This window comes from Arachis hypogaea, chromosome 5 (genome assembly GCF_003086295.3).
Source record: "Arachis hypogaea cultivar Tifrunner chromosome 5, arahy.Tifrunner.gnm2.J5K5, whole genome shotgun sequence".
Lineage (NCBI taxonomy): Eukaryota > Viridiplantae > Streptophyta > Magnoliopsida > Fabales > Fabaceae > Arachis > Arachis hypogaea.
In genome coordinates, this window is record NC_092040.1 from 28,458,178 (window position 1) to 28,465,769 (window position 7,592).

Here is a 7,592-nt window from a genome sequence, read left to right on the forward strand (position 1 = left end):
TTTGGCCAGGTCGTCGAAACTCGAGATGGATTTTAGAGGTAGGTTGTCGAACCATCTAATGGCTGTTTTGGTAAGAGTTGTTGGAAAGGCTTTGCAGCGGACTGCATCTGAGGCGTCAGTGAGGTACATTCTACTTCTGAAGTTGCTGAGATGGTGGTTGGGGTCCGAGGTGCCGTCATACAGAGTCATATCTGGAAGTTTGAAATCTTTTGGGATTTTGGTTTTCATAATTTCCCTGGTGAATGGATCTTGATCTTTGTGAGAGCTATCCTCTGGGGTGGATCGAGTAGCTTTAGTTTTGAGTTCAACTTCGAGTTTCACAAGCTTATCTTCTAATTCTCGGCGCCGCATTATCTCTCGACGTAGATCCTCTTCTTTTTCACGTTGATGTTGGGCTTCTTTCTCAAGTTGCTTTAATCGATTTTGAAGTACTTCTATCACCCCTGGATTTGATGAATTTTTGTCTCCATTGGGTTCCGGAGTATCTTTAAATATAGCATCCGTGTTGTTGTGTGGCGTTCTATCTTCCAAACCTGAGTCATGGTCGTTGTCATGGTTGTCCGCCATGGTGTTGGGATGACTTCCAGGTCCCCGGCAACGGCGCCAATGTTCCGGGGGTTACCTGAAATTGTAGGTCAATCTCGGTCGAGATCTTCTGTGTTGATCGGAGCCGACGTGTCCGGCAGGTGTATAGCGGCCAGAGCTGGTATATCCGACTTGTGGGACTGAAAGTGCTGCTGATCCTTCGTCCCTGGAGGGTGGGGGGTACCTGCAAGGGACTCCGATGCTTAAGTTAGCAAGGGTATTAAGCAGGCATTGAGTAGGATCAGAATCTGAGTTATACATGGGTGCTCCAGTGTATTTATAATGGTGAGATGTGGCCTCCTGTGGATAAGATAAGTTAGTTATCTTATCTTATCTTTATCTTATCTTCAAGTGAGGTCATCTTATCTTCAAGGGACCGCCCTTCTCTTGTAGGCTTGGCTGCCTTAGTATCTGGGGCGTGTTCCTCTATTTGAGCCCTTTGTTTGGACTTTCTCGTGACTTGGTCGAGCTCTTTGAGAAGAGGTCGGATTGTCCTGACCTGAAGAGGTCGGTCGCTTTGTCTGTAGAACATCCCGAGTCGGACAACTCGACCCAGGATATGAACAGTAACTAACAATGAAATTAAAAATTAATGAAACCTAAATATTTTTTATTAAAATAAAAAACCATAATATAATTCGTAATAACAATTACTACAAACAAAATAAATCATTAATTACATTAAAGAAAAGTAATGTCGAAGTACACAAAGAGAAAACTCTAAGATTTCAAACAACCAAAAACAAAATTTTTAGTTTTCACAGTTTAAAACAAACAACCAATACATCCTTTTTAAATTTTTAAGAAATTTCGGCAAAATTTCTGCTATAATTAGTGACCCTCACCCAATATAATTTTTAACTTTCATAAACCAAACATGTCTTTAAACAATTTTAACAAAAATCTGGCTGAGTTTTTCTTTTATTTAGAAACCTCTACCAAAAAAATTTCACAGTTTTCACAATTTAAACAATTGCTAGCATATATTAAAGTAAACAGACATTCAAACAAATATGAAATCTTAGCGATTCTAGTCCGCATTCTTTTATTACTCCACAATTTTTCGGTAAACAATAGTTTTGAGAAGACGCCACTAGACAACCTTCTTCCACTTCCGTCCTAAAACTCTATCCTGAAAAATTAAGTTCGGCATAAAACTTAAACAATTTAACATTTAAATACAAATAAAAAACCAACCTCGATATTACTGTATGAACAACCCACATATATAAACAGTACAAACAACACACAATAAAGCTGATAAACAAAAAAATCCTAAAAAAAATTAAAGTTGGTAAAACTTAACAGATAATACACAAATTTAATTACATTTTTCTAAAACCTTAAATAAAAATTATATTAAACAAACTTTAATTACTCTAAATTATCCTAAATTACTCTAAACCTTAAATAAATCTTAACTAAACCTTATATTAATCATTCTAAATCATTTCAACAATAAACCATAAATCAATCCTAATTAAATTCTACTTACTCTAAACTAATTTAAACCATAAATCCAATCAAAAATTAACCTCATTTAACAAAATTAATATGTTAAACTAATATATTAACCTAATTACATAATTAATGCATATTTTCAAAAAATATCAACAACAAAGTTTCATAGCGATGTGCATCAACACAGTTCAAGCACTAATTTAAAATTTCTCAAAAATAAAATCACAACTCCAAAACTACAAAATTAACCGACAAAAAACATGTCAAACAATATATTCACTGATAAACAATTCAAAAAAGATTACAAATCATACCTGAAAAATCACAAGAGGTCAGAAAATCACATAAAAGGTGCAGAGAATACTAAACAGCTACTATTAGAAAGAGGTGAAAGAGGAGGTGTTAGGATTTAATTAAAAAAATAAATAAATAAACAAAGGAGAGAATGGGACATGTACAAGAAATAACTTAAGAATGGGAAGAGAAGGGGAGCCTCAAACACGGTAGGCGCAATGGCGGCGGCCAAGCTCAACGATGGCAGCGATAGAAACTGGAAGAGGATGACGGTGACTTGTGTAGCAACAACAATGACGACGAAGACGAGAACACTGACCACGACAGTGCTTCAAAGAGGAGGAGGCGGCAGAGGAATTTCTCGCCAGCAACAATGATGGTTGGTAGTTAGAGAAGAGAGAAGAGTGAGGATAGGAAAGAGAAGGAAGATGCAGAAATGAGGGAGGAAGTGTACAAATGACGCATTTTAAAATTTTGATTACCATTAGATTTATCTTACGATAATTCGTGCACCATTTTAATTTAGATTTGTACCAACTGTTATCGTCGGATTTTTTGTCAGTTTTTCTAATTCGATGATAACGCTAACAACTCGATAAAACTGTCACACTAATCGTCTTAAATAATACTAAGGGTAAATCTATAAATAATGACTGATGTAAAATTCAACGTTTATTTTGACTGTTTTTAGCAAATTTTTTTAGAATGTATAAAGTTTTTCTTTCGACTAAATTTTATAAAATTTAATCTTTATGGGTGTCACAAAATAGATCTTGTTATGTATATATTTTTCTGGTTCTTTTATATATGAAAAATATATCAAACAATATTATAGGATACGAAATTTCATAAACATGATACATCATTTATAGTTTTTGTTCGTTACCTGGGGACCTCGAGTTCCCAACGGGTCGGGTGATTGTGAGAAGGGAACGTGTGAGACCCTGAGCTGACGTGGAGTGCGGACAAATGTGTGTTGATGACGCCAGAGGTGATGTGGAGAGTGGGGGTGGCCACCTGCAAATACACTCCGACGGGCAGGTCAGTGTCCGTACAAGTTGGTAGCCAAATGAGGTAAGATGATATGTACCTTGGGGGGAGTGCTGTCCTCTCCTTTTATATACTGTGCTGGGTGGGCCTAGAGGTGACCTGGCCCACTAACCAGAATGCTTGCACTATCCCCGCACACGTGGGGAGGAGCTGGCCGTTCTAAACATCGGGTCGGGGGGTTCAGGTCCTACTCCGGTAAATCCGACCTGACCGTTCTTGCTAGGCGTGGGGTTTGGGCCGTGGTGTTACGGCCGTGCGTCGGCTGGGTCGGGTGTTCGGGGACCGAGCCTATTGAGTTCTCTTGGATAAATTGGGCCTGGGTCAAAGATGGTGCCCCAATTCGGCAACCAGTTGGACTGGGCTTGTAGGGGTCCTGTAACAGTGCCCCCAACGCACTAGCCTCGAGGTTTCGGGCCTCGTGGCTAGGCGCGTTTGTCTTACTCGCCGAGAGGGGATGTGTTCTTCTCCTCGAGAGTCCGTTGATGGCGTTTCGTATTTCGCACGCATGGTTGCCTCGTCTCTGATGTTGCCTGCTTGGCTTCTGTGCGGGGCATTAAATGCCCCATCATTTCAAAGTTCATGAAATGACAGGTATGCCCCTGTCTTTTGGCACTCTTCCTCAGCGATTACATTTATCTCCCTATTTTTACTTTGCAACCCCTTCACAGTTCCATTTTCTTTCTTCTTCTCTCGTGCACTGCTACTGTTTCCTACTTTCTTCTTCTACTACTTCGATTTGCTTTCTGCTTCTGGTGTTCCTTCTCTCGCTTGGATCTTCCTTTGTTGCTCATTTTTTTTCAGATTCTACATTTCTGGTACGTCATTTTTATGGGTTTTTCCCTTTTTGATTGTTTCCTTGATTTTTGCAAGCTCTTTGTGCATTTTTTGCATGCATGCCTAGGTTTTGTTCTTGCTTTCCTTTCCCTTTTAGAGGAAGCACCACTGGGTTTTTCTGGGGATTTACTTTTAGGTTCTGGGTTAGTGTTGGGTCAATCGAAGGAAATGATTTGAGAAACTTTTTAGTTTGCTTTTGCTTCTTTGTGGGTTCCCGACCTCCCGTTCTGACTGAGTGGTGCCCCCACTGTAGGTGTGGCCGAGCGTCCCATTCTCCCGAATCAGGCTCAGCGACCGCTAGCCAACTTTGTTGACCATTACACTTGGGTGTCTACCGACGTGAGGGACACCCCTTCCCAGGTTACGAAGGAGGGTCTTCAAAATTTGTGCCAGGTGGGGCTCTTATGTGGGGGTGGTCCCGAGGAGGTGCTTTACCAGGCTTATGTTCTCGCTGCTCGGGAGCGCATCTACCAGAATAATTTGGTGGCTTCTCGAGTTGCCAATTGGATGTGGGTTTATGAACCTATGTTCACGACTTTAAGGGTTCGCATACCCTTCTCCCCCTTCGTCATGGGTCTGCTAAACCGCTGTGATGTTTCTCCATCGCAATTGCATCCAAACAGCTGAGCTGGCATCCGATGTTTCGAGATTGGTTGCGAATATCTGGAGCTGCAGACTTTTGTAAACATTTTTCTCTACCTCTTCCTTCTCACAAACCCTTCTCGTCATAAGGCAAAAAAGGGGTATATGTCTTTTAGGGTCCAACAAGGTCGTAGGATCTTTGGCCTTTTTGAAGATTCTCTCCATATCTTCAAATCTACTTTTTTCAAGGTCAAGCCCATTGAAGGTCATCAGCCATTCTGGTTAACTGCTGAGGGGGAGAGACAGATCCCCACTTATTAGAGTTTTGGAGCGGGATCCGATTATCTGATAAAAATTTCTTATGATTAGTTGAGTCCGGAGGATCGTAATATTGCTAATATTTTGCTGGCAATTTTTGGGGAGAGAAATCTTAACCCTCGTATGGTTATGGGGGATCGGGAGGCCGGTCGGTCTTATGTCGGTGAGTTTTTTACTTTTTGTTTCTTGTGCTTTCACCTTTCCATTCCTCATACTTTCCCTTTTTTGCTTTCAGTTTCTATGGCTGGCAGGAAGAAAACTTTGGCCGATTTGATGGGCCTTATTCAAGGAAATGATGAGGGTGGTGAGGACTCGTTGGCAACCCCCTCGGAAAGCCAGGACCATGAGGTTGCCGAGGAGGGTAGTGGTCCGGCTAACGGGGTTGGTTCAGGTCAGCCGGATAAGGTTGAGGCCCCTATTGGGAATTCCTCGGGGAACCCAAGCCTGGAGGCGGAAGTGGTTCTTGATGATGATCTAGGGTTTGATGATGACGTAAAGGTCATCAGCAACCTTAAGAAAAGAAAACGTGACTCTGGGAAGACGCTCTCGGTCATGGAGAAAAACTTTGATGCTGGGAGTTTTATTGAGTCCCAATTGCTCCCCGGCACCGATGAGTTTTTCCGTGATGCCGATCTTTTCGGGTAGGTGAGATGGATCTATTGCAGCCTTCTTCGAGTGGCAACTATTGTGAAGAAGGTGGAGCCTGTTTTGGGAAATTATCATAGCATGGAGGTGAAACTTCGGAACTCCCAAAAGGACTTGACGGATTCAACGTCACGGGAGGAGTCTTTGAAGACGAAGCTATCCGAGCTGGAGGAGAAGTCCAAGGAGTATGCCGAGGAAGCAAATAGGTTGGTGGAGCGGGATGTTGCTTTGATGAAGGACTTAAACACCTCTCATGGTGAGGCTGCCACAGCTAAAAAGAAGATTGAGGAACTGGAGAAAAAGCTTAAGTTAGCGGAAAGCTCGGCAGAGGCTGCCCGTAAAGATATGGTTGCTTTGAAGAAGAAAAATAGGAAACTTGCACAGGGAGCTCAGAAGGCCGTAAAGTTGACCGAAGAAGGGATCAAGATTCAGGTAGCTCTGCTGGCTCCCGATCTCGATCTTTCCCAAGTTGGAGCTCTCAAGACTGTTGAGAATGGGAAGATCGTTGATATCTTGAAGTCCTGAGGTGGTGGTCTTTTCCTTTTTTCCTGCCTTTTGCTTTGTCGTTGGTACCTTTGGTTTTTAGGCCTATTTAGGCGCCTTTATTTGTAATGAACACTTTTCCTTTTCATGAGTTTGTTTAATGTTTATTTGCTTGCTTGGGCCGTTGCGGCTTTGCTTTTGTTTTATTGCTTTCGTTTATCCGGGCCGTCGTGGCTTTTTGTTTTACCATTTTTATGGTAATTTACTGCCCTTTGTCACTTGTTTTAAACTTAGGTCCCTTTGGTTCTCGGGGTGATCAGTCCCGAGCTTCCGTTAGGTCGACCATTCGTTATTAACACCATTATGTTGCTTTGAAAATCTTGCAAAGAACAAAGTTCATTATATATACACGAAACTTTAAAAGGGAAGGGTAATGTAATATGTATATATACATGAATAAAGGAGTAAAATTAAAGGGACTAAGGCGGATGTGGCCGTGTTGTTGGGTCGTTCTGTCACTTCCCTTATGAGTAGAACCTTTTTAGGTTTGCCATGTTCCATGTTCTCGGAACCTCTTTTCCATCTAGTTTTTCCAGCTTATACGCGCCTTTGCCAAGGACTTCTTTTACCCTGTACGGTCCTTCCCAATTTGCAGCCAACTTGCCTTCTCCTGGGGTTGGAGTTCCTATGTCGTTACGTCACAAGATCAGGTCACCTTCCCCGAGGTTTCTTTTTATCACTTTACCGTTGTATCTTAGGGCTATCCTTTGTCTAATTGTTGTCTCTGTGCAGATGCGCCATTTGCCTTGTTTCGTCAACTAGGTCCTTCTCAACTGCCTCACTTCCTCCTCCGAGGAGTAGCCTTGGGCTCAGCTCCCCTATTTCGACTGGGATGACTGCGTCGACCCCATATGTGAGTCAGAAGGGGGTTTCGCCGGTAGATGATTGGAGGGAAGTTCTGTAAGACCATAAGACTGAGGCTAGCTCGTCTGCCCATGAGCCTTTCTTCCCTTCAAGTCGTTTCTTCAGCCCTTTCAAGATGACTTTGTTGGCTGCTTTCACTTGTCCGTTGCTTTGAGGGTGCTCGACGGAGGAGAAATTTTGCTTAATTCCTAGTCCTGAGAGGAACTCTTTGAACTTTTTGTTGGTGAACTGTGTTCTGTTATCCAATATGACGGACTCTGGGATCCCGAACCAAGTGATGACTTGCCTTCAAAAAACTTTTTGACAGTTTGTTGCGGATATGCTGGCTAGTGATTCCGCTTTCACCCACTTGGTATAGTAATCTACAGCCACTATCAAATATTTTACTTGTCCCGGCCCAGGTGGGAATGGCCCCA